Source organism: Agelaius phoeniceus, chromosome 3, assembly GCF_051311805.1.
Source record: "Agelaius phoeniceus isolate bAgePho1 chromosome 3, bAgePho1.hap1, whole genome shotgun sequence".
Taxonomy (NCBI): Eukaryota; Metazoa; Chordata; class Aves; order Passeriformes; family Icteridae; genus Agelaius; species Agelaius phoeniceus.
This window is the reverse complement of record NC_135267.1, coordinates 106,882,679-106,910,251: the sequence shown is the minus strand read 5'-3', so window position 1 is coordinate 106,910,251 and position 27,573 is coordinate 106,882,679. Positions and strand designations below refer to the sequence as shown.

At 43.3% G+C, this 27,573-nt stretch overlaps 1 long non-coding RNA gene across 1 annotated transcript in view; it reads left to right on the top strand.

Annotated features, from left to right (window-relative positions):
* Nucleotides 1–26,131, top strand: part of LOC143693628 (uncharacterized) — a 37,672-nt gene extending 11,541 nt beyond the window's left edge. The window contains exon 4 of the long non-coding RNA XR_013181542.1: nt 26,009–26,131. This is a non-coding gene — a long non-coding RNA (uncharacterized LOC143693628). The remainder of the gene's footprint in view (nt 1–26,008) is intronic.
* The last annotated feature ends 1,442 nt before the right edge of the window (nt 26,132–27,573 follow it).

The window sequence follows — 27,573 nt, the reverse complement described above, 5'->3', positions numbered from 1 at the left end:
CCAATCACTTGTTTCTAAAATTTTAAAAGTTTAATAGGAATAAAATGGCTATAAAAATAGTAATATAATTAGAGTAATAATAATTTGGACAACTTGTATTAGGACAATATGAGACAACAGAAACAAAGAGTTACAGACAGTCTGGGTACTCTTTCTGGGCAGCACAAGCCTGAAAAAGGACCCACATTAACAGAGAATTAACCCTTAAAAGCAGCAGCCTGTTGCATATTCATACACCTCATCCATGATGCATGAATTCCATTCAAACACAGGATTCTGTCTGGTCAGTGTCAGCTTCTTCCTCTGAATCCTAACGGCATCTTCAATCCTGAGCAAGGCAGGAAGAACTCGATAAAGGAGCAATAAATTCTCTTTCTCTGAAAGATTTAGGTGTCCTGTGGCTGCTATCTCAGTGCCAGTCCTCTCTTTTAAAAAAAGTATCTTACATAGCATAGTTTCTATTTTAACATCATGTTATAACCTAAAACTATTTAACACACTACTTAAGAAAATTAATACAGCATAACTTTCTAACATAACACATATAATATTCATTTCAATATTTGAGAAAAGCCAACCATAAAATAGGCGTTTTTCACATTAAGGAAGTGTGAAGCCTGTGAATTTTTTGCTAGGAAAATAACCAGCATCATTTAGAGTTAAGGTGTGTGGGGTTGGGCTGGACCTTGGACAGTTGGCATTGAGAGCAATTTGCTGGAACAGAGAGGAAGTTCTGTCTCTGTGTCATCAAACTGTGACACAGACAGTCACCACTGCTCTGGGTCTGCTCCCTGAAATTATTCATCTTGCTATACAAAGAGGTCCTGATGCTGCAATGGCCTCTGAGCAGGGAGGGACTCCAGCCTTCTTATATGATGCAACTTACAGGATCTGGACTCCTCCTGGAGTCCCATCCTAAGGCACACACCCACTTTGAGGACATGTGTTTACCTGCTTTCTGTGCCTAAGCAGAGAGCACACAGGAGGTCTTGCCAGGGAAAAAGTTTCCCTGAGGTTTTCCTGCAATGATACTGAACTCTTGCCTTGGTGCTTGGGTTTGTTTTTAAAACGATTCCATGCATTCTCCAAAGAGATTAATTCAAAGCACAGGTCCAAAATCTCACTGCAGAGGGGTAGCTGTATTTCTCAGTGTTTACACTGAATCAATCAGCTGGTGCTGCACAAGAAAGAGCTGCCCTCCAGTCCTTCTGAATGTTTTATCATCTTTGGGCTGATGACTGTAGCTCACAGACAAAAAACCAGCAGGGTCTTTTCCAAAAGCTGCTAAAGCAAAGCTTCTTTAACAGGAAGCTCCAGGTATTTTGTCTGTGTGAGAGCCTGGAGACCCAGATTCCCTTGCTGTACATTCCCTGAAGGGAATGGGCAGCCTCATGCTTGGTGCTGCTGCCATTCCTGACCCAAGGTGTTTAACCCCCAAACAGGAGTCCCCATGGCTAATAATCACCACAGCTTTTGTGGGTTTTTTCAGCCCATCTGATGGGCCTGGCTGCAGGTTTCCAGGTGGATAGAGAGCAGACACCCACCTCTAAAGTCTTCACTTCAAAGGTGACTTGCAAAAACCACACCCTGTGACAAAGGAGAAGATCTATTGAATATTTGGCTTGGAAAAACAGAACAAGCAAAGCAACCACAGCAACAGCAACAAACCCAAAAGAAGACCTGCCCCTCTGTGCTGGACTTCTAAAGGATATTTGTGCTTGATTCTGTAGCAGAGAAGAGAGGAACTCTGTGCTGCCAAGGTAGACTGCATTTAGGTGGGGCTGCAGATTTTGCTCATGTGAGTGCTGCTGGTGGTGTGGGGGCCAGTAAAGGCACTGTTCTTTGTGTTGTTCTGTGTTCTGTGAGCATCTGTATCTTTAAGATTCTGTGTGGAGACACCCAGGAGATGGAAACCTGGCAAAGAGGCTGGTGAGCAAAAACCCCTTGAGTCTTCAAGCCTGTGGAATCACACTTCTGCTCACAGGATACTTCCTGGAGTGAGCTTTAGGAAATGTTGTTCCTCACCAGGACTCTGTTTTAGGGTATCATAATGGCTTTCCTGGGGGATTTCTTACAAGGACTGCAGGTTTCTGCAGGACAGGTGAATCCCTGTTTCCAACAAGGATTCAGCATCTTGCCATAGCTGTGGGACAAGATAACATCTACTCACCTGTGTAACCACATTGAACACTGACCATTTCTTTCTACTGAAAACTTTGAATGTGACTGGTAAGCTCCAAAAAATAGGAAGCCTTCATCCAAAAGCCTTGGGAAGTGCAGTCTGGCACCATCTCTTCCAAACATAAGATGTGTGCTTGTATTCATATTCTGCACAGCCTGCATAGTGGTGTTTGATGGTGCATGTCTCAAAATCAACACTGAAACGAGAGGCCTAGATAGATTTGTTCTTTTAATGTGGCTGTAAAGTGGAATTTGCTTCTAAAGCACCATGACATTGATTTCCCACAAAGTGACAGTCTTGTCTCATTACCTTGATTCATTTGTTGTCTGATAGATTTTAATAGCAAAGATCTGAATTTCAATGATTAACCCCCACCCCAAAAGTAAAAAGTTTAGAGCTGTGTCACATCAGCAGCTTCAAAAATAACCAGTGTTTGGGAAGAAATTCACAGTATTGGAAGCCTGATGGCAGAGAGCCTCAAACAAAAGGGAAACACTGAAGATGGAGAGATAGGGGAGAGAGATGTTGGATGGGAGAGGCATTAGCATTGAACAGGCAGGCACAATGTCCTTATAAAGAAAGATCAACTCTATCTCTGTGTCCAGATATCTTCTGCTCTGACTTACCCCATCTGTGCTGTGGTACTATTTCCTTGAAGCAATCTTTCTCATATTTGGGACTTCACACAGTGTGTTTTATGAGCCACAAAGAGTTACAATTCCACTGGGATGTATTTGACTTAGGAACATAACAGATGCTGTTTCTGAGTAGATGGAGTAAAAGTCCCCTCCACTAAACACGGAAGAAAGAAGGAGTGACTATAGCATATGTAGAGAACATCCAAAGGAATATAAAGAAGAGGAAAAAAAGCCCCTGAGAGTGGACAGAGATAGTGAGGTGAGGTTTGTCCACTGCGTTTTTAAGTTTCCTGTAACATCTTGGTTATCTGAGATCTCTGGGCTTATCTCCCTAAAAGTGGCAGCTAGGAAACGACATTCTCACTGTGCTGCTTCATCAAAGTGATGGCTGCTGTTTTAACAAGCTGCATTAGCCAGAGATTGATGGCCCCATTTGCAGCATGAAAGATCAGTGCTGCTTGCAGCAGTGAAGGTCTGAGCTCCCCGGGGTTCCTGCTGACAGGGGGGTGTCAGGCAATTGCCAGGGAGGCAGAGCTGGTGGAGAGGCTGCTCCCCTCTATCTGGGCATCACCCTGGGGACATGGGCATCCCCACACCTCCACATTGCCTGCTGGAACACTTGCAGCCCTCCCCTGCACTGGCTCAGAGGGCAAGTGAGGATTGCTCAATTTGGGGTCCCTGGTAGGAAGCTGTTCCATGCCATTCCCACAGGGGTGTTGTCTGTGTGGAGCAGCAGTGTGGCTGAGTGATGAGAAGGCAGGTCAGATCTTCCTCTGGAGCCATAAGTCATCTGTCCCATCCATGTCTTCTGTCCCAGACCACGGGGTTGCCTCAATCCAGCACTTCTGCTTGTTCTTGAGACCAAAAGGGTGACAGGGAGGATATGGGGTCACTGGGTGTATCAAAGCCTACACACACACTGCTTATGAAGTCAAGTCTTCATCCACTTGGGGAATTCTTCACATGCTTGTTGGAAGGGGAATCAACTCTGGTCTGTTGTCACTCCTTCTGCAATGAAGGAGTTTAACATTCTGTAAATGTCAGGCAGACCCTTTGAATCAGGCAGGGGGGGTGGTGGTCACAGAAGGGATAACAGAGTTCTTGGGAGGAGAAAGTGAAGGAAGATTAGGCAGATGTTATAAACATACAGTCAAGGATGGCAGTGGTGGGGTGAAGCAGTGAATAATAAGAGGAGCTGAATCTCTCCCAGGTTTCTTGCTGAGAGCATCCACAGGTGTGTCAGCATAAAGTCTTCTGTCAGTTGTGACCACATTCGTGTTTACTGATCTGCGTTGGGTTTTATTACTGAAGACTGCAGCTGGGTTCACGGAACTAAAATCTGATTTTCCTCTTTCAGAATTTCAAGAGATTTTCAGATGTTCTTAGCTGATCTTCATGCTTCTAAGAGCCTGTATCTGAACATCTGTCTCCAATTAGTCCTTTCAGCCCTGCAGACTTCTCCCTCTGCAGTTCTCATACATCTTTTTTTTCTGCTCTGTTATTAATAAAAGGAACACCAAAGCACTCTCAAAGTCTTGTTTTCCCTATTTGAAGAAGGATAACTTCATCCATCTGGGAAGAGGTGGGACAAGACAAATCTTTTCCCTGAACTTCTCTTAAGAACCACCTTTTTTTTTTTCCTTAAGGTATATAAGGAAGTGTTGTGGCAGAGTTCCTGAGCCAGACACAGAATTATGATTCAGGAGATCTGGGTTCGCTTTTAATCTCTGCTAAGTCATTCTGACTCCTACCTTGTCAACAGTTAAAATCATCCATGTCATTACTTTCTTTTTCCTCTGGTGCTGCCAGGACCTGAGCAAGCAAAATGGGTTCTGCACACTCTGCCCCCTTCCTGGGACCATGGCTGTTCTCAGGAGTGGCTCCAATACAGTGCAGATGTAACCTGGGATCATGGTATTGGGAAAAAACTTTGTCCTTAAGGTGCCCTAAGTTCAGACTCTTCCTCTTGGTCTTTTCTGGAGCTGTGCTTTAGGTAGGCCTGTGCCTGGTCCTGTACCTGCTGATACTGACCTCATTTCCTTGCTTGACCTTGAACCTTTCTCATCAGCACAGAAGTGTTCAGTGATGACTGCTGTCTGTGGCTGCTCTCACTGGATGTGCTCTGCCCTTCTCGTTCAGGTTCTGTTGGACTGTCTTTGTTAAAAAAGGAAAAAGGGGGCTCTCATGAACCAGGTCTTGTCTTTCTGACAGGGCTCAGAAGAAAGGAGGCTCACAAAAAGTTATTTCTCTTTGAAAGTCCTTCCCAGCCTCTGGCACTTTAGGTAGGACCTGTTGAACCTGAAGGTACAGATGTGCAAGCCTGTCTTTTCTCAGGGTAGTGAATGTTGTAGACATTTGTGTGCCAAATAACTCTGATTAGCTCCCCTTCCCTGCCTCTCATGGATTCAAAGGCCATCTGTCTATCTTGATTAATTTTTTCAAGGGCAGATTCCCTGCCAAAGTATGTGAAATTTATATAATTTGTCTGTACTAGGATATTTGGTCTATTTTGTCCAAAGGACATTAGCTGAAGATATTTATTTGAACATCCCTGGATTTGTTTGTTTGTATTTGAACATCATCTGGATTTGTCCTCGGCTTCATTCTAGGTGAGGAGAGTTAGCTTTACTGTAATGTGCTGCCTGCAAAATGTGCACACTACACACGTAAAGGACAAGGCTGAAGCAGCAAAGAACAACCTTTCAATAACTCTTATGGCCCATTAGCCACATAGGTAAAGGAGACACTCAGGAAATTCCGCGAAAAATGACTTCTGAAAGCCTTTGTAGAATTGTGGGCCTGTGTGTGATTTGTGGAATTAATGGACAGTATTGTTTGAACATGGCATGGCTGTTAAGGATGACATGCTCAGCCTCACCTTCGTATTGTGTAGGAACATGCTGAGATTAATTTGACATCTATTGTCCATCATTTGCAGAACTCTGTTCCTAGGCTTGGATAGTTAATGAGTCCCCTGGAGTCCTCGCTTTCAGCTTTAATTTTCTCCCCTTCTGAGCAGAGAGGAGTCAAATAAGTGAAAAATCCTATGGACAAGGGAAAAAAAGGAGGCTAAAATTCACATTTGCTGTATTTGGGGTGAAGCTTTGATTTCTGCCTAGGGGCTTTGTCCTGGACAAATATGCATCTCTGAAGACCTTGCCAAGTCCCAAGGCAGTGTAAACCAGAACAGGGTGCTCAGGGCATGACTCCCTACCTCTCCACCTGAAAATAAAGCTTCATACATTCCTCTTCTTTCTCACTTTAAAGGAACTTCCTTATTGTGGAATTATAGAATTGTTTAGTTTGGAAAAGACCTTTAGGATCACTGTACCCAGCTGTTAACCACCCTTGCTCTTGTGGCCAGCTGTGCCTGAAGAACCTTATCCATCCATCAAAGCCCTCCAGGCACGTGAGCCTGCAGGCACCGTGTGACAGTGATCCAAATGAGTTCCTAACCCTGGAGTGCACTCAGGCTCCCAATTCCTCCTGTTTGTTGCCCATGCTGCATGGATTAGGGCCCAAGCACTTCAGAGACACATCCATTTAAAAGAAGAATATGTGAGTGCTTTTTCCCCAGCAGGGAGACACCCATTGCTGTTACTCACCACTCACTTCACTCTCTCTTGTGGTGCCACTATATGATTTAGGCTCAGTTGCCTCCAACACTGCTCAGAAAGCAACTCCCAGCCTCTCATGATGTCAGCATCATGGCACTAAATCTATTCTGTAATTGCTGACCTGAAAGGGGAGCAGCAACCTTCTCCCTGATGCCTGAAGTCACCAACTTACAGCCTTTTCCATCACAGGAGTCTTTTTTTACCCAACCCACTGAGTACAGCCTCTGAATTTTCTTCCTGCTGTGTTGTTGGGTGTTTGAAGAATTGGAGAAAATTCTGTTCTCTTTCCTATAGCATCTGATGCTGTGCAGACTTCCCATCTCCACCTGCACTTCTCCAACAGCTTCCTTCAGGCAGGAAGATTCCTTCTCCATCTCCAGCCTCCCACAGGAGTTAAGCCTGGGTTGGGGCAGCTGCTGATGGACCCTGCTGCATCACCACCAGTGCTAAGCACACACACACTGTCCCCAGCAGAATTTCTGGATTCCTTCTATCTGCTCTTCTTTGCAAAATGCTCCATCAGTTTGCACCTTCTGCTACAATGGTGCAGCCCAATTTTTGATTCTGTGTCACAAAGCACAAACTTGAGTGGCAGAGACAGAAAACTTCCCTCACTCAGGAGTTCAGGGGCACAGGAATCATGGAGCAGAAGGAAGACTCAAATGGCACCCCTGCAAAGCAGAGGTTCTTCCTCCTCTAACCCCCTCCTGTGGAGCTTCACCACTGTCTCATCCCTTCCATGTCAGTGCAGCCAACAAAACCCAGGCCAAGACATTTATCTGGCATGCAAAACTTTAGTTAGAACTCATCAGGTCAAACCAAGTGTGTCTGTGGCTGCTTCACTGGTAAGGCATGAATTGCAGTGAGGCCATGGACTGAGGCAGTTTTCTTCTGCCTGGACTAAAAGTCATTGCATTTGATGACTTCTGTGCAAAAATGAGGGCAAATGCACAGCCTGAGCTGGTGTCTGATGGGGAAAGTTGCAGACCCATCCAAAGCTGTGGTAACAAAGTCCCTGATATCTACAGGTTCATTCCTGGCTGGGGTGTGCTGAACTAATTCAGCTTCCAGCTGAGCCTGTTTTACAGACATCTCTGCTGTGTTGGGTCATGAACAGAACAGTTTTCTTCCACATACAAACATGGACCTTTGTTGAGTTTGTGAGGGTCCCCAGGATGAGGTGAGAGATGAGAATCTGACTCCATGTTCTCAGAAGGCTGGCTTATTATTTTATGATATTATATTATATTATATTAAAGAATGCTATACTAAAACTATACTAAAGAAAGAGAAAGGATACAGACAGAAGGCTTAACAAGAATGAATAATAAATACTCACGACTGAGTCCTCAGTCCAACACAGCTGGACTGTGATTGGCCATTAATTAAAAACAATTCACATGTTGGAGAAACAATCTCCAGACCACATTCCAGAGGAGTAAACAGGGAGAAGCAAATGACATAACACTGTTTTTTCTCTGAGGCTTCTCATCTTCCCAGGAGAAGAAATTCCGGCAAAGGGATTTTTCAGAAAATATGACAGTGAAGACCTTGCTGCTCTTGATGTGTCCTGTGGGTACCTTTCACTCACAGCAGCTGAAGGAGCCATGAAATTTTTTTCCTGCACCCTGATGGCTGATTGTGTGAAAGCTGCTATCCAAGGGCCAGGCTAGAGGAAAGTGTGGGACCTAAGGATGGAGCAGATCATGATGTTCTCTGTGTTTTGGAGAGAGCAGGGAGAGAGCACAGAACTTGGGAAGGAAGTAGAGGACAGGGAAAATGTATCCCTCTGGCAATAATGAGAGGAGAAAGCCAACTTGTACTCTCAGGACGGGGGACTGAATGGAGCAGCAGGCTTGGAATTCTCAGATAAATTGCTTTCTCTGTAACAGTTTGAATAAAGTAAGATGTTGAGATACACCCTGTCAACAAAATCCAAGAAAATCTGGCTTATGCATTTTCTTCTTCTTGCCTAAACAACGCTAGAGGCTATACAAGAGCCTAAAATCTCCGAAGATGGGTTTGCTGCTTATTCCAAGAAAGCAAATGATACTGCTGGGAACAGCTTTGGGTCAGACAGGGCTTGATGTAACAGTGCAGTGTAAGATTCCCAAGCTTGATGCCATCTGCTCACAGAGAGCATTGGATCTCTGTAAAGATGTCAAGAAAAGGGCTTGGGAAGTTTGTGAAAATGAGGAGGGGAAACAGCAGGCTCCAGAGTGTAGGGAAATTTCAATTTTTTCTGTGTGGCCGTTGCTGTCATGCAAGAATTTAAAAAACCAAGTGACGAGATTTGTCACTTGGTTTTTTAAATTCTGCTTCCTTCCCACTGACCACTGAGAAATGTTAGCAAGAGGAGAGATGTAAGTTAAACTGAGAGAAATATGGCAATGGGACTAGCAGGACAAAACCCTCCCAAACCGTCACCATCATATTTTCTGAAATTTCTCTTTGCCCAGGATTCTTCTCCTGGGAAGCTGAGAAGCCTCAGAGAAAAATGAAATCAATATTATCTGATGTGCTTCTCCTGTGTTTTGCTGCTTTTGAATGTGGTTTGGAGATTGTTTATCCAACAGGTGATTGTTTCATTGGTTTCATGGGAATTGTTTTGACTTAATGACCAAGCATGGTCAGGCTGTGTCGGGACTCTGGAAGGAGTAATGAGTTTTTAATTATTATCTTTTAGTCTTCTGTCTGTATCCTTTCTCTATTCTTTAGTAAAATTTAGTATAGCATTCTTTAATATAATACATATCAAAAAATAATAAATTAGCCTTCTAAGAACATGGAGCAAGATTCATCATTTCCTCCCAACAATAGGGGACCCCGGAAATACCACACCCAAACTTCCATATGGTCCTTGAACACATCACTTGTGAGCCCCCAGAGAATCAGGCTTGGTGAATTAGTGGAAGAAAAACAGCTACTGAGCATTACACCTAGGAGGTATAAAATCTCTTTGATGCAGCCCCCCAATACCTGTGAGGTAGCCTGTTTAAAATATAAAATTGTAAAGCAAATGTGAAATTTAAACCACAGGTGGTAGACTTAATAGGAATATTCTTTGCTCCAAGAGTCAAGATAATTGTACATTAAAGTATTCTTTTGCTCTAACATTAGTTTTGCCTTTCTCTGAAATATGACATAAATATGTTTGAAATGGATAATCATACCCAAACCATTTCCATTATCAACTAAGAAGATTTGGGTGTTCTGTTGCAGTTAAGCTGTTTTAAACAAACACTCACTCTTGCTGTGCTGTTTTCATGCTATAATGGAGGTACTTAACAGAATGCAGAAGTTTATCTATTCTTCCTCCTGTGTAGAAAATAAAACTTTGTTGTTTTCCAGCAGCTGATGTTTGAATACACAAAACCCACTTTGTGTATATGCAGATTGTCTGTCACAATATTTAGCTAATTCAAATTGGTGCTCACTAAAGACTAACTTTTTTTCCCCCTGAAACTCTGTTCTCCTTTTCACATGTGACAGGTACAGAATAGTTTATTTACAATAAAGAGCCTGAAGCTTTGGCTGCCCATGGAGCCCAGGGAGGGGCTGCTTTGCTGAGCTGGGGGTAAGAAGGGGCCCATTTCCATGGTGCCTGACACACAGCTGTGTTTGTGAGAGGTCAGAGGGACAAGGACAGACCGGGAGCCCCTGTGGCACAAGGGGCAGATTTGGAATGGATGATGAGCAAGGTTGTGAAACTCATTTACGTGCTTTATGAACTGCAGATCATGGTCTTACTGGGTCAAATTGCATTGAGCTGAGCAGCCTCAGCTCCCAGAAAAATATCCCAGGAAAATGTGCTTGTCTACCATCTCTTCGTAGCTCAATATTTCTTCCTCCACCACGGTGTCTGTTGGTTGCTTTGATGTGTGGCTGTCCTTGAAAGCCAAGGGTTGGAATGACAGATGATGGGGTTACAGTTGTGGTATTGCTGGAAAACAAATGTACTCTAGATCACTGTGACAGGGATGTCACTTGGCAGCTTACCAAAGTTGGTCTTTTCCTTATTTTAGTTGCAGTCTGTTTCACTCCAAAGCATTTTTTTCCATACTTGTGATGGTGCCCTAAGAAAAATGTGCAAGATTGCTTTGTGTGTTAACCTCTAGATAGAATTGTTTCAAAAGTGTGTGCCCTGGGAGCAGAGAGAACTTGATTTGTGCTCTCAGTGCTCAGGGCTAACCGGGGAGATTTCTGAACTGTGAAGAGAACTTTTCTTTGTGAACCTAAGGTGTATATTTTTGTGAGATGAACAACCTGTTTTTTCCCAATGAGTCCTGTTCATTTACTTTTATGAAGTGCTCCTGTACAGAACACTGTACGACTGAATTTTACCTGAGGCTCAATTAATGCATTGATTTTTAGTCTGTTATTCTCTTCTGCAGCTCAGTATTTGAGCTGTTATGAAAGCTGTAAGAAAATCTCCTTACACTGTCCTTTCTCCCAGTTACCACAGGCCTGAAAGAAGACTATGCAAAAAAAAAAAAAAAAGCAAATTTAGAAGGTGCCTGAAGTTCAACATGGGATGGGAAAGGTAGAAAAATTGCAGATTTTTTTTTTACATGGTGACATTGAAGACAACTTTTCAATAGACCTGCTTTTTTACTGATGTTCATTATACAGACCATGCTGGAAAAACTGCTTTGATGAAAAGACTTAAAACCTACTGCAGCAGTTTTCATGCTCACACACAGGAACACGAGCTATGCTTTGTGTTTCACTGAGAAAACTTGCATGAAAAGGTTCTGTTAGGAAAGCTCCTTTCTTCAAGCTTCACTTGTGCAGTAAAAAAATCCTTTCAAGGAGAGGTGCAGAGCAGCATAGAGGTGCTGGAGAACAGGCTGCCAGTGCTGAATTTGTCTGTTCAGACACATTTGTGGCTCTGGAGCAGAATGTGGAGGTTTGGTATATGAAGAGATGCTGGAGAGGGCAGCAGCTGTAAATGTGAGACACAACAAGCAAAGATGAGCAGCCCATCTCCTAGAGACTGAGCTGGGAGTGGGATATACACGAGGGTGAAAGGGCAGAACTGCAGCCCTTAAAGCAAAGATGTCACCATCAGGGAGACTGGTTCCAGAAAAATCCACGGGCAAAACCTCCCAAAATCACTCCCCATCAGCCTATTGCTGCCAAGGGTGGCTCACAGGGGTTGTGCTAAGCTGTTCTCCCTTTCAAGCCTCTAGCTTTAGGACCTTCAGTACTTTGCTAACTCTGCTCCTTCAGCAATCATCTAGCATTGCTCCCTCTTCTCCCTCAGGGCTTGTTGCACTGGTTACCTCTATTGCTTTTGGGTCTGAGAGTTATCTCCTTTACCATAATTTCTTGTGATGGGGAAGATTAACACATTAATTTTTTCTGGCCATTTGGACAAGTCCAGCACAGGGTGCAGGAGTTGGTGGGAACTGTGGAATTGCATTCTTCCTACCAGTGACAGACAGCAGCGCCTGTGAAATGTTGTTTTCCTGGTCCCTCAGCAGTGGCTCCAGTAGTCTAGGGAGGTGTAGGCATGGGATAGAAATGGGATTGTCTTCTACCCATCTCCCCAGTCTGTCCTGTACCCTACAGCTCTTGGGAGCCACTGCAGCTCCTGCATGGAGTGAACTTTGGTTCAGCAGCTGAATGAACCATTAACCTGGAACACAGGGCTAAGCAAGGCAGTCCAGCCTCTCTCCCTCATGTTGGTGCCTTTCAGCTGCCAGATGAGTTCTCAGGACTTCTCCACCCATCCTCTTCTAAGGATGAATCCCTCTAAGTGCCTGTTGCAGTCAGCTCCCTGCCCAGGGAAAAAAATGGGATTTTCCCTGGTGTCAGTGGTGGGGGTGAGAGCTGTGGCAGTGCAGCTTCTTGTCATGACAGGACAAATTGTGTCTCTGAGCTTGTGCTGCAAGCCCATCTCCTGCAGCTTTGTCAGCCTTTGGACACAATCCTGTCATGCCAGGCAAGTGGGCTGTGCTCTTCCCAGGTTTCTCTGCTGAGCATGGAATCACTGATCCAGAGAGGGATGGTTTATGGCAGCAGTGTTGGGAAGCTCAGTGGGAGTTTCTATCTGTGCCCCATTCAGTGGGGTCAGGGAGAGGGTAGGGCTTGGTCAGGGGGTAAAAGTGCAGGTTCCTGTGTCTTAAATCTTGAGATTTCTGTTGAGCTGGCCACCAGTGAACTTGGTGTGTCACAGATAAAGTAGAGCTGGTTTGTAATTCTAGACATGCCTCTGCAGAGCACAAATTCATGTATGAATGGGCTTTTTGAGCAAATAGAGAGCAAAAAGAGCCACCAATGATTCCTCTTATTCTCTGTGCAAGCAGAAAACCATCTTTTTGCAAAAAAAGCTGCAAAATAATGAAACAGGTCTGTGGGTCCCCTTAGTAAAGCTGTGAGTGTTCAGGGTTGAGTCTTGTACATTGGTCCCCCAGCCCAAGGAGACTGTGAGGGCACTGCCTTGGGTTTCACACTTGGTTTGTGCCTGTATGGGAGCCAGGGGGGTGGCTTTTGTCCAGCCATTAGGATCAAAATGTACCTTGGACACAGACCTCTACGACACCTGGGCAACGTGCCAGGGTTTCCTCACTGGGACAATCCCTCAGCTGTGGCAGTGGATAACCTAATGAGCATTATTGGCTTTTTACACCAGCACTGGGAGCCAATAATTCCTCCTGAAATCTGTGCTGAAGTGGGCACTAGGAAAGGCTGACATTTAACTTTCCCAAAAAAGTTCATTTCAAGGAGTCATTTACTTCAGATTAATTTTAGAGTAAGTAATCAAAGAAGCCTGAGGAGAGTGGAAATTCAGGCAGTCTGGAGACCAGGGCATCAGGGGATTGCAGTTCTGGAGAGGTGACTCAGGGTGCTAAACACTGCACAGGGGGAATGACTTTTTGAAGCTGGTTTGCTTCAGGCACATGGGTTGTTATGTGGGTGTGAGGCAAATCAACTCCATATTTTTAGAGCAGAAATTGTTTTCCTGCCTTATTAATGTGTCAGGCCCCATAACAGCACAATCAGCAGAGGTTTGGGTTTGTGGTTTTTTTTAAATTGTTTGCTTGTTTCTCATTTCCAGAAAGCTGAATGAATGGAGGTAAAGGACAAATGGCTCATTTCTACACACCTTCCATCAAGAGGCAGGGGGAGGCTGTGTACTCCTGGGTCCAGTTCCCTGCCAAGGGACCTGTTCAGTATTTCAAGCTCCCCACTCACTTTTCCCTACATTGCCAGCTGGCTGCTGCTGCTGTTTGCAGGGATGTTTTATCTGGTAAAATAAAGGAAAGTTTTCACATCTCCTGCTCTGGATTACAGTAGGTTTCTGGAGCCTGCTTTCTCCTCTGTAGAGGCCACAAGTCTCTAAGGTGAGCCCTAGACAGGGATGCTTGCCAACAGGTGCTGCAGAGGGGGGGACAAGCTGATAACATTCAGATCCACTCCATCCTAGGGCTGCTTTTAGCCACAGTGGAAAACCAAAATGTTCCTTGAATGCAACCTGTTGCCTTGTTGATTTGTTTCCAAAAGTCTGTCCCTAACCCAGCAGAGCTGTGTTTGTGCAAACTGTTTTAATGGCACTGTCCAGCTCTTCTGTACTTCAGTACTCTGTCAGGATGGCTGTTTAGTATGGACTTGCAGTGACCTTCATTTTAATTGTCTAACTGCTTGCAGTTCCTTTGGATGGTTCCAGCGGGGCATGAAATGCCCTAAATTAAAACCGTTTAATTGAAAATGCTTTCGTCACAAAAGTATTAAGTTACTTGCTCTCGCTTCTTTGCAAAAGTAAAATATTTAGAGGCATACTGAGGTATCCTGAAACATTGCTGTGGAGAGCTGAGCTATTTCAGGTGTCCCTGCTTTGGGGGACTTGGGGCAGTTCTCCCTGTCCCCACAAGTCCTTGGGGCAGTTCTCCCTGTCCCCACAAGTCCTTGCCACCTGATCAGAGCTCAGGGACGTGTCCAGTCTGCTACCCAAAGGGGGAATAGAGGAACAGGGAAGGGCCAGGAGCTAAGGGTGTCACTCAGAGGTGCAGTGGCAGAGCCTGGATGCATCCTGCACTTCCTGAGGGTTTGGCATTGTGGCTTAGGCCAGCTTAGGCGTGTTGGAGACATTCAGTTTTGGAGAGAGCTGTTGGAGGAGATGCTGATAAGAAGGTCAGTGGGGACTCCCCCTGCCTTTGGTGGCATTTGTCCTTTAAACTGAAGGTCTCAAAGTGTCTGTCCTGCCTGCCTTTCAAGGGTTTGTGGGATTGCATCCCTGATGGTGAATTTCACAGTGGCTGGGGTTAGATGGGACCTCTGGAGCCATGCCACCCCCTTGCTCAGGCAGGGCCACCTTCTTCTCATCCTTAGGAGGGGATGAGTGGAGAACTCCTTGGTTGCACAGCTGCCAAGGCTGGAGACTCCACAACCTCTGCCAGGGCTTGGTCACTCCTAAGTGCTTGCTGTGCTCAAACACAATTTCCTGTGTTTCAGTTTGTCACCATTGCCTCTTGTCCCTACACTGGATGCCACTGAGGAGTGCCAGGCACTGTCCTCTGTCCCCTCTGTCCTTGGATATCTCTGACATCTGTCTGGACAAGATCCTGATCCTGGCTGCACCCACTACAGGCTGCAGGTTGGACTACAAACTTCCAGAGTCCTTTCCAAACTTTTATTTCCATGTGATTTTTGAGACTAAGGATTGTAGTTACCACTGAAGTGTGTTTGGTTTTGTTTGTTCGGTGGTGAGCACCCTTCTGTAGGTAAAACCCTTTCTCTCTTTTGTGCACTGTTATTCATATTATTGTGGCTATTGCCATTTTCAGTAAATTGTTATTCCAACTCTCAATCTTCTAGTGTTCCCCCATTATTGGAAGAGGCAGGGGAAAGGGAGCAGCTTGAGTGGGTTTAATTTTCCAGCTGTGCTTCAAACAACCACACAAGCTCACCCGACAGCAGCAGCACTGAGCAAAAGAATACAATTATGGGCAATTTTGCCCAGGTTCCTCTTTAGTCAGAGCATACTTCTTTTTGTAAGAAGCCTTTAATTTTGATTACTGCAAACACTCCAGTCAAAGGCACTCAGCAGGTAGCTATGGCAACCCTGAGATAAGTTGTCTAAAATATACCAGGTAAAATAATGAGGGGATAATAATATGGTTTTGGTTCAAATAAACTATTAAGTGTGAGTAACAGTTTTACATTTAAAAAATACAACGTATTTCTGGGCTACAAATTAGTCATGGTTCAGGGCCCATTGTTCATCTCACTGCTGTAGGTGGTCTCCAAAGAATTCTGCTAATATATGCTTCCTGCTTTTGTTAACCCAGTACTCAGCAGGAAAAAAAATACCTTGTAGCTCAAAAAACTAAAACTGCTAAAGAGAGAAGAGACAGGGGAGAGAGCTCTGGTTAGAGAGATTACCCATGGAGAGAGAGCTACAAGCCCTTCTCAGAGTCTGGCCTAGGTAATTTGTTGTGACTGTGCCCTCAATATTCCTTTTTTCCCCCCAAACCCTCTCTACTGGACCCAAATCAAAGCAGGCATTCAGCAGCTGGGTCAGAAGTGTTGTGCACACTCAAGATGGGACAGTCACTACCCAAAGAAAAATTGTGGTTTAAATATTCTTGTGTGTTTTCTTAACTTGTGGTGAAGGAAAGGAGAGCTGGTCACAAAGAACTAAATAAACCTGTCCTAACATCGAGGAAGAATTTGTTCCTCAGACCTGGCAATGGCCACAAGGATTTTGGATCATAAATCCTTCAGCAATCTTTGCAGCTTCTTTAGTTGGTTCACCTTGAAGCATCTGGTACATAAAAGATTATTATGTCATTTTTTCACAAAATACTGGCACAGTGCTGTCTGAAGCAGACATCATAAACAATAAATTATATATTTATTTATTTATTTATTTATCTTTATATATATATATATATGTATGTATGTATCTTCCCCTTTTGGGTATCCTCCAATATTTCAAGATAGTTACAGAAAGCACAAATAACAAGCAAAGGGCCTTTGCTGACTTAGCTTTCCTTACTAAAAACAAAACATAATTCAGTGTGGTTTGGGTCAATAGAGCTGGTCATGTGAGGAATAACATAGCTCTCCATGGGGTTGCTTCTTGAAATGGACATTGTCATTGGTTTTCAGAGGCTCTTCCTGACCAATTTAAATTCCTTCTCCAGGAGCTCTGAGTATCTCTGGGTGCTTGTTTTTGTCAGGTATTGGCTCTGAAAGAAGTTCTCTTTGTATCACAGCAACAGTGTCTTAAATAATGCAGTTTGCAGTGTTTAATCAGCCATTACCCAGGGCAAGATTTTGCAGGTAGGAAAGGGAAGATGGAAGTCCTTCACCTTCTTCCAGGTGGGGGCTAATTCACTTCCAGCCCTCTCCAAAGGCCAGCAGTGTTTCCCTTTGGCCTGCTGGGCTCTCCTGCTCTTTCCCATCAGCTGTGCTTCATTGATAATCCTGCACTGCCTTGGATTTTGTACCATTCTCCTCCCTCTTGTAGCTCCTGGAGTTTCTAAGGCATTCAGAGGCGAGGGCTCCTCATAGGAGTGGTTTCAGGAAAGCAGGGTGCTCTGTCAGGCCTGGGGTGAGCTGGAGATCAGTGTTCCACACCTCTCTGTCAGTCTGGGCTTCAGACACCCTTTCCTCACTGAGTCTCACCCCTCTGTGTTTGACACAGCACACTCTGGATGTCAGGCAAGATGATGCTCAGGACAGTTCCTCTCCAGCTCCTGCTCTCCTTGATCACCATTTGCCTTTTTTTGTTGTTGTTTTCTTCCTCTGATTTCCTCCTGTTGCCTCCATGCTGCCCCTTGGACCACCAAGTGAGGCTTTCTCAGCCTCTGCCAATGTCTCTTCATCCAGACAACAAAGAAAGGCAGAGCTGAGGTCTGCTCTTGAATTTTAATTCTCTTCTGGCTGGTGGCAGGGAATTAGCCAGTCAAAGTCTCTGGCATTGACATTTCCCTGCTGCCCAAGTGCTTGACTGAGTGTTTTAGCAAAAACTGCCCAGCCATGCACCCCAGTCTCCCAAATCTGATTGTGATCCATCTTTTTTTCCCATCCCTGGGATGAAATCTGTCTTGGTGTCTTTCCTCAGCCTTTGGGTGCTGACTCTGTTGGCTGTAGTGTGTGCAGCAGGAGACTGGGGCAGGCATGGCTGACCCTGCAGGAAATGCTGGCATCATCATCATCATCATCATCATCATCATCATCATCATCATCATCATCATTATTATTATTATTATTATTATTAGTAGTAGTAGTAGTAGTAGTATTTTGTTTTATGTTATAAAACAAAATAACAAAATATTATATTATTTTATATTTCTAAAATAATAAAAAATTACGTATTTATTTAAACTAATAAACTATTTATTAGTTTGTTTATATGAACTAATATAAATAGTTTATATGTATCGTGACTATTATTCTCAAATAATAAAATAAAAATAATAATAATATAAAATTATATTATTTTATATTTCTAAAATAATAAAATATTAATTATTTATTTAAACTAATAAATGAACTATTTATTAGTTTATTTATATAAACTAATAGTTTATATTTACTGTGACTATTATTCTCAAATAATAAAATAAAAATAATAATATAAAATATTATTTATTTTATATTATAAAACAATATAACAAAATATATTATTTTATATTTCTAAAATAATAAAATGTTATTTATTTATTTATTTATTTAAACTAATAAATGAACTATTTATTAGTTTATTTATATAAACTAATACAAATAGTTTATATTTACTGTGACTATTATTCACAAAGACTTGCTTTTGTGTTGATGTAAACCAAGAGCTACAAATTAAGGGGTAAATCAAAGGAGGGCAGATGGGGTAGTTCTGGAACTTCCCATAACATTAGGATTTTCAAAGCCATTAGGAACACCAGCATAGAAAACTGAGATGGAAAATCATCTGAGCCCCTGAGGCTCTGGACAACCCTCCTGTGGGACTTCTGGAGGGAGGTTGCAGGTCTGGGAGAGAGACAGGACTGTCAGTGAAAGGCAGAAGAGCTGTAAAGCCCCACACAATCCTGTGTCTGCCTTGCTCATTTGTGCTCACTCCTGCAGCTGCAGGTTCTGAGGAACAGCCTGATTTAGTGGGGGTGCTGGGAAGCTGCCATGTCCTGGTCCCTTCCCATTTCTGGACTACCAAAAGCACTGAGCTCCTGCACACTGAGAAGTGCAGGACTGGTTTTATTCTTGGCAGCAATGTCTCCCTGCTTCTTGGCTTCTGCCTTGCTCTGGCTTTTGCCTGGTTTCTGTCAGCAGATGATACAATTTCTATTGTATCATCCCCTTCTTTTATTTCGTGGAAGGATGTTGTCTCACCAAAACCCATCTTCCTATTAACCTGTGTTAGCAAACTCAGCGCCTCCAAATTTGTTCTGAAGAAGCCAGGGAATCATTCTGCTTTCCCAAACTGTGCTCACCAGCACCAGCAGTCACTGTAATATCTATATTTCTGAGAGTTTTTCCTCTCCCATGGGCAGTTCTTTTCCAGCTGTGCCATGACTTCTCACAATGCTTAACCTGGGCTTGCTCAGGCAAAACACGTTGCAACAAAAAAACAAATGAAACACAGAAAGGAAGAAAAAAATGGAGCAAAAATCCCCTGCCAGCAAACCCAAAACAGAAATGAGGAGGAACTGAGCTGCTGGTTTCTCAAGAAGAAAGGCAAGTGAGAGGTGACAGCTTGTACACTCAGATGTGGACGTGCACATCTCTGTGGGACAGAGAAGATTGAAAATACAGGAGTGTTGAGAGACAGATTGAATTTCCTAGGCTGTAGAGCGGGATATTGCACAGAGATTGTCATTAGACCATAAATTGACACTAGAAGAGATCAGTGGACCAAGTCCAGAGCTGCTCTGAGTGAAGATAGTGAGCGTGCTATGCCTCCACACTGTGCTTTGTGCAGCAGAGAGCTTAAAAAGAGAGCTGAAAGAACACTGCCTGCTTCACCCTTTCCTGACAAAGCACAGCTTCTCCATGTCTGTTGCAGTATTCTGTGCAAAAATTTATAAAAAACCAAGTTAGGTAAACACTGTTGGGCAGTGTGAGCACTTCAGAGAGGCAAATTTGGGATTCCCTCTCACCTTGAAATAGGGCAAAGAATTGTTCAGTCCAGCTGGTGAAAGGTGTAATATTTACTTTTTTTTTTTTGCGATATTGATTTTAAGTAATCCAAGCTCCGTTTAGCAGGAGGAAATAAAACAAGGTGAGAAAAGATTTTGTAAAAATATCTGGAGTGTCTCTAGGCTGACTGAAATGTGAAACGTAGAAGAGTTTTGCCATGGTGTTGCAAATGGCCTGGGCCACTGCCAGCTGCTCCAGAAAGGTTGTCCTGATTGCTCTGGCTGGAGTGTCCACCTGGGGTGGATTGTCCCAGCTGTGTAGTGGTGGGTGGTATGAACCACACTGTGACAGTGGTCTAGGAAGCAGCCCCCTCAGTGGCAAGGAGATTTTGTGTGTTCAAAACATGTCTATTCTGCTAAAAACCTGCCCTGCCACTGAGGTGAGGTTCGTGGTCAGTCTGGAGCCTGTGTAAATGGGTTTTCCAAACTCCCTCTCAGGCCTGGGTGTCAGCAGTGAGCCTGCAGCAGATGTGAGCCTTGTTGTGCCAGGGGATGCTGGATTTCATCACAGTGATCCTGGGGCCTGGAGCACTGCCAAGCAAAACCAGCATTGAATTCTAAGGTGCTTTCTGTGCTCAAAGCAATTTTTGTGGTCAGGCATTGCCTGGCATGAATCAAGTCGTCTCTTGTTGCTGCATTCTTCTGGTGCCCAGGACTGAGGCAAACCTGTTGCTGCCTCTCTCTGTGGATGCACACAAATCTGCACGGACTGGAGAGCTCAGGGGAGCTGTCCAGTGTCCCCATCTGTCAGTGCAGTGTGAGGATTTGAAGGATGCAGTTGCACACTCAGAGCACTGCTAAAGAAGGAAGTTCCCATAAGATAAGCCACCACCACAGGAACTTGAGGTAAGCACAGATGGCAAAACAGGAAGGCGTTAATTCCAGGCCTAACATTCACATGGTGGCAAGCTGTGGGAAGAGACACAAATGCCAGCCCAAGTTGTGGGAATGGCATCTATGCTCTGTGGAAAGCCAGGACTTGGACTGGATAAAAGTGATACCCCCAAAGGAATGACTCAGGAGCCCCCACTGCCAAAGACCAGGGTGAAGAAGGACCAGCAGGACTCTGCAGGCATCCACGTGATGGTGATATCTTTCTACTTAATCTTTCTCTGTCTCTCTCTTTCTCTTCCCTCCCCACCCCCTTCCTCCTAGATCTTTCTACCTCTCCACCTCACATTTACTGTTAAATGAAATCCATAGTATTGACTTTGGCATGTGGCCTCTTTTGCACCTTAATTTGGGCAGAGGTGCGGCATTCACATTCTCCGAACAATCCCTTCGCCTAGGATTTTTCTCCTGGGAAGCTGAGGAGAAAAAAGGAAAACAATAGTTATCTGATTTGCTTCTCATGTGTTGTGCTCATGTGGAATGTGTTTGGAGATTGCTTGCCCACAGGTGATTGTTTCACTGGATTCTGGTGTGAGTTGTTTTCACTCTTTGGCCAATCAGGGCCAAGCTGTGTCAGGACTCTGGAGAGTCACGAGTTTTCATTATTATCTTTTCAACTTTCTATGAGTATCCTTTCTGTATTCTTTAGTATAGTTCAGTATAGCATTCTTTAATACAATATAGTATCATAAAATAATAAATTAACCTTCTGAGAACATGGAGCCAGATTCATCATTCATTCCTTCCTTCATCTAAGGAGAACACAAATACAATAACAGTCATCTCTTATCATTGGACCATAACGTGCAGGTGGGCAGTGTGTACAGCAGCCAGGACAAGCAGGATCCTGGGATAAATCAGGGCCCCAGTGCTCCTGGCCTGGTGCTTCTCAAAAAACTCAAATGTGCTCCATTCTCTAGCAGGCTCTGAGCCTTTTGACTCCTTTTGGCTCTGAACCCATCTAGCAAATGGGAGAAATGTTGGATCACAGAATTCTAGAGCAGTTTGAGGGGGACTGAACCTTTTAAATGTCATCAATCCAACTGCTTGGCAGTGAGCAAGGACATCTCCAGGTAGACCAGGTCTCTCAGAGCCCTGTCCAACATGACCATGAATATTTTCAGTGATCTCTGGGCATTTACACTTCACTGCAAATGAACAATGTTCACTTCACTGATGTTCCAGAACTTCACCACCATCATTGTATAAAACTTTCTCATACCTACTCTAATTCTATCCTCTCAGTTTGAAACCATGGTAATATAAAAAAGATCTGGATAATATGGGAAGCAGAATGAGGAGGCATTTAATGTTTCTCAAGTGAGAAGTCTCTAGGGAAATGGGGAGAAAACTACTTGAAAATATATGCTGAAATGTTTGTAGCCAGAGAAAAGCTTAAATCAAGGCATTCTCCATTTTGGAAGTGCAATGGGGACAAATTTCCAATATTTTAATGAAAATGAGTCTACTTGCCATAGCCTATGTTACCAAGGGCAGTGAGATGGATAACTCTGCTGCCTATACCTGACCTGATATTGCACAGAGTTCTTACATACAGCACTCAGATATTCTTTTCTGACAGAGCTCTGCTTCATCCAGGAAGGGGCTTGTGTCTCTGCTGCTTTGTACTTCCATTCTCATTCCTGGCTTGTAACAGGCTCCAGCTGATACTCTGTGGATAGCAGAGTAGGCAGAGGTTCCTGGTGCACTTCATGCCCAGGAGCTACCAGAGATGACAAATTAAGATGTGCTGTGAAAACCCGACCTGGATCAATGCCAGGTTCCACTTGTCACATTTAGAGGTGTAAGGATTTCTGTGTGAAAAAAAATAGCTGCTGATTTAGAGGTATTCATGTTATTAAGAGTCTGGTTAATTAAGAAGGCTGTAGGGTGGTGGTGACTGGAAGATTTCCTTATTTCACTCTTTTTTCTCTTTTTGTCTCTTGGCAAATGTACTTGCTTAGTGTAGAAAACACTGTTTCTGTGGCATATGCTGTAGTGAGTGAAGTCAAAATTCTGTTTGAAAGTGTCAGTTGCCATGTTTCTCTCTGTGTGGCAAGAATATTTTGATTGTTTGAAAGAGAACTCTGGTTAGAAAGCAGCAAAGAAGTGGCTTTCAGTAAAATATCAGGAAAAGGAGATAAATGTAACATGTGCTGGTCTCTTTAAGACATAAAAGTAAATGAAAGCATAAATCTGACCCCATTATGGAACTATAATAAATCTGGTGATAAATCAGAGGCAGCTGATAATGTGAGGGTAATGCCTGTTTGCAATACAATCAGCACATGATAATAAGTGTCCTTTTACAAAGCAATGATGAAGCAGTCCTGGGTGCCTTGAAGATCACCTTGTAAAACTGCTGGGTGAAAGGAAAAAGGTGCCTGGATCCAAGAGAAGTGTCAGTCACACTGGAATATGTGGAAGAAACTGAAGTGCCTTGGCTTGCCCAGCAAGGCTGGCGTGAGGAAGGGGAAATCTGAGCTGACCTCCCCAGCTTGCAGTTCTGAATCTGCCTTTGAGATAAAGAATCCTACCAAGCAAGAAGGACAATGGCTCTCTTGCAATGCTGCCAGATGGAAACCGTGCCTAAAAAGCTACTGTGAAACCCTCATAAAGCATGTAGGAAACATAAACATCACTCGTGACTGGGAAAAGATGAAGTAAAAGCAGTAACTAACAGCCAGGGTTAACAACCCAAAATTTCCTGTCACTCTATAAACCTTGGTCTGGGCAGTGGAGCAATGAGCAGGGCAGCATAATTACAGCCAAAGCCTTCTCAGCATACTCAGTGCAGCAGAGTCAGATGAATACTGCTGAGCTCGGGAAGCTGCTAATTAGTTTCATTTCTGTAAATTTCCATCCCATAAGCTGCATCCTCAGCTGGTGTTCCCACTTACTCAGCTCAGATAGAGTGTATGCAGTGGAGTTCTGGGCACTTGCATCCAAGATATTGTCTGCTGCCAAAACGAGAGCAGGACTCCATCCTTCATAGATCTTAAAGCTGGATCAGCTCCTTATGGCTCTGGATCATCCCCTCCTATGATAAATTCAAGCCTTGAAACTTTACCCAGTGGTTTCTCAATCTGGCTCCCAGCTCCTGATTTAGTTAGGATGGATCCTTTACCCAGCTTGCTGCAGACTGACAGTGACAGTGATCCTGCTGCGTCCTGAGGGAAGTTCCTGAGTGATTGATTTGTATATTTGTATTCCTTTTAGAAATGTTCAGATTTCAGAGCTGAACTGAAAGTATTTTGCTTTTTTTTTTTTTTTTTTGAGATGGAAGAATTCACACTTCTCAGTAAATTTGATAACCTACATTGATATGATTAAATAAGGGAAGAGCTCTGGGATACATTTTACACTATAATAAGACATCTGTTCCAGAACTCTGAAAGATTTTTCTCTCTTTTCAGAACCCCTCTTTCTTCTCTGTCTTGAAACATAGAAGTCTAAAAGCACTGCTTTGTTCCTATCTGGTGGTCCCTATGTCATGGTCAAGAACAGGATTTTTTAATTTTTTTTTTTAATTTGAATTTATTTCTTTATTATATTTGCAGGGACCCTCGTGGCAGGGAGTAATGATGAATCTGACTCTGTGTCCTCAGAAGGCTAATTTATTATTTTATGATACTATATTATATTAAAGAATACAATACTAAACTACACTAAAGAATATAGAGAGGATACTTAGAGAATGCTAAAAGGATAATAATGAAAACTCGTGACTCTTTCCAGAGCCTTGACACAGCTTGGCCCTGATTGGCCAATGAGTGAAAACAGCTCACAGCAGAATCCAATGGAACAATCACCTGTGGGTAAACAATCTCCAAACACATTCCACGTGAGCAAAACACAGGAGAAGCCAATGAGATTAAATTGTTTTCCTTTTTTTCTGAGGCTTCTCAGCTTCCCAGGAGAAAATTCCTGGGTGAAAGGATTCTTCAGAAAATGTGAATGCCACATTTCTTCTCTTCTGCAGTCAAAAATTCAAATGAGGGCAGCCAAATCTTTTGCTGAGTTCTGTGAATCAGAAATATTCTTTATGAGCTCTTTGCTCTTCTCTATCTTTTTTTGTCATGGTTTGCAAGACCCTGTTAGACATCTGGGTCATTGTTTCCCCTGTCCTGATCCATTCATTTTGCTGTCTGTCTTTGAGGCAGGCTGGCACGTTACCAGTGAAGCCAAATATCTCATTTGCAGCTTTGACAGCACAGGATAATGGCCCTGGGTTCTCCTGGAGCAGATGGAGATTGAATGGCTGTGTGTGATCCCAGCGTTAGTTCTTCATTCCTTTATGTCCTGGGATCCCACTTAGCAGAGAACAGCACCTGAGAGAGATGCTCTGATCAGATAAAGGTCTGGGTTTCCTTTCAGAGATTGTCTTCCATGGCCACCAGCAGTCTCTGCCTTGTGCTGGGGCCTGTGTTGTGCCCTGATGGTGAGCAAGGGGATGTAGGGCTGGAGAGCATCTCCAGTGCCACTCTACCTGCCCCATGCTGAGCTCCATCCTGTGTTCCCTCTGGAAGGCTGATCCAGAACAGGTTGACATTAAAATGATTCAAAAACCCATAGGGAGAGTTCGTGTTTCATTTACAGCTCTGATCAGACAAACTGTTTCTGCCAGCTCCTTCCTGTAAATAATAGGAGTAGTAGCTGTCTTCTCCTTGGTAATGCACTGAGAGGGGTGAAAAAGGCTTTAAAAAACAGAGAGTGTAATGCATGAGGAGCTGACAAGCATCCCTTGATCTGATTAGACATGTTTTGAGCAGATGGATAGGCTAACTGACCTCTGGAGGTCCACTCCAATAAAAATTGTTCTAAAATTCAATGAATATGACTCATCTGATGCTGTGTTGCTATTTTAACATGCTTGTTTGTTTTCCTTCTGAGACCAGCACTTGTATTTGCTGGATTCACTTAAGCAACCGCATCGACATTTTTAAGAATTTTAATTTCTTTTTGTCCAAGTGCCAAAGCAAACCAATAAGGATCAATTGAACAAACAAACAGGTAAAATACATAGCAGGGCCTTGCTGCCAGCTCATAAAACTGCCAAGGTGCTCAGTGCTCTGTGCCCTGAACCAAAGCTGTCTCCAACACTGGAACAGAGTTGGGATGCAGGGATGGGATGTATCAGCCACCTCTCTTTTGAACTGTTCAGTGCATCCCACCATGGTCTTATGTGTGTCCAGTTTGTTTTGGCATTTTCTGACCTGATTCTCTTCCATCTTGCTCCAGACTTTCCTGTTGGTCTCTGAGGTCTGGAGAAAAAAAAAAAAAAAATTCAAAATTTCAAGTTTTCAAAAGTTTCCAAATTGAATTTTCAAAAAATTAAAAATTATCACATTTTTGAAATTGATCTTTCTAATAAAAGCTGAAGTTAAGAAGGTATTCATTCAACACCTCACTTCTTCCTGTGCCCTGTGTCACCAGGCCCCCCACCCCATTCAGCAGCAGGCCCACATTTCCCTCAGCTTAAACAGTTTCCATACATGAAAGTTTGCATTTCTGATTTTATTTTTTTTAATCCTCCAGGTCAAACTATTCATATTTCATGTTCACAATGGAAGTGAGGTGCTTACCTAGAGGTTCAGAAAATTGTTATCTTGGAGTTAGTGCACTTCAAAACAAAGGACTTAAAAAAATAAAAACCTGGTAAGTACAGATTTGGTTGTGAGATTGCAGTCCTGTTTGTGGAGAGTAATTTATGCCATTTTTAAATGGCATTTTGACTCAATTTTGCTTTGATGGTAAAATTCAAATTCTTCTGGGTTTATCCTAAGTTTTAACAGGGAGATAACAGTTTTGAAGGATTTAATCTTCAGTTCTTGTGCACTAATGCAATGTGTTGGCTGGGGATAGAATATTACAAGGGGGAATGCATCCTGCATGTCCAAATTTCTTACTTTGAACTGTTATATATTTTTCTTGAGAGTTTATTTAAAAGTCTGTGGGTCAATAATTTAAATGTGAGTGAAGCTATCTCTTTCCAGCATGTCTGATCTCCTCTCCTCTGCCTTCAAATTTTTTTAGCATTCAATGTCTATTACAAATTAGATTCCCCAGTGAATATTTGCTTTAGCTTCACTCAGAAAACTTGCTGTTGAAAGAAAGAAACTGTAAATAACTCTCCAGCTCGGGCACCCTGGCCAAGTGCCTCATAGCATTTTTCTCTTAGAATTTAATTTGTTCTGTGATTTAAGGTGCAGCATTCACACTGAGCTGAGAAGCCTCTGTGCTTCCTCTCATCACTGTCTTTATCATGGTCAAATGAGCACTTATGGTGTGCAATGAGACTTCTCCACATTATTAATAACAGCTCTGACCTATGGGGATCCTGCTTTTTTCTGGCAGGGGAAATCTGTCTGCAGTGGCCTAGCAGCAATTGCAGCTCTTTGTGCTTGCAGGTCTGAGCATCAGTCAGTTTTATGCACTCCACAGTTCTGCACAGCCTCTGCCCCCTCAGCCAGCTAAGAACACAAAAGGCAGAAATATATTTTCCATCCTGGCTCAGTCTGGAGCCTTCAGGAGGTGTAAGTGGGCCATTGCAGGGAAAACGCTGCAGTGCAGCTGCTTTCAGTCCTACCTGATGTTCAGAGGGATGAAAACACTTAATTAGCACTCTACTTTCTTCAAGTTTCTATGAGAATCCTATAAATCAATTTCAAACTGAAACCATGGGCTGGCTCACAGGCCAGCAGAGTGACAAACGCCCAGGGAAGATTTGAGGGGTCTTTCCACAAGTCATCAAGCTCAGTCTCTATAACTGAAGGGTGCATTTTTTTTGATGTGTGCGTTTTTTCATGTTTCATAAATGCAATCTGCTTGCAAGAGAAGTTTACATTTAAAAGCTGTTGGAATTCAGAGGTATTTATCATGTTTTTAGGCTTGGCTTTTCTTTTTCTGAAAGCTGAAAAATGATCCCAGCCTGCATGAGAGTCTATTGTTGCTACCTTTTAAGTATAGCAAACCATTTAGGTATTTAAACTGAGCAAGAAATGATTAAAATAAGAAGAGACCTGGGTTACAGAGATAATTATGCTCAAAATTTCTACTGTAAACATTGTGATGAATTTTGAGAGCAGAGGACAACATCTAGC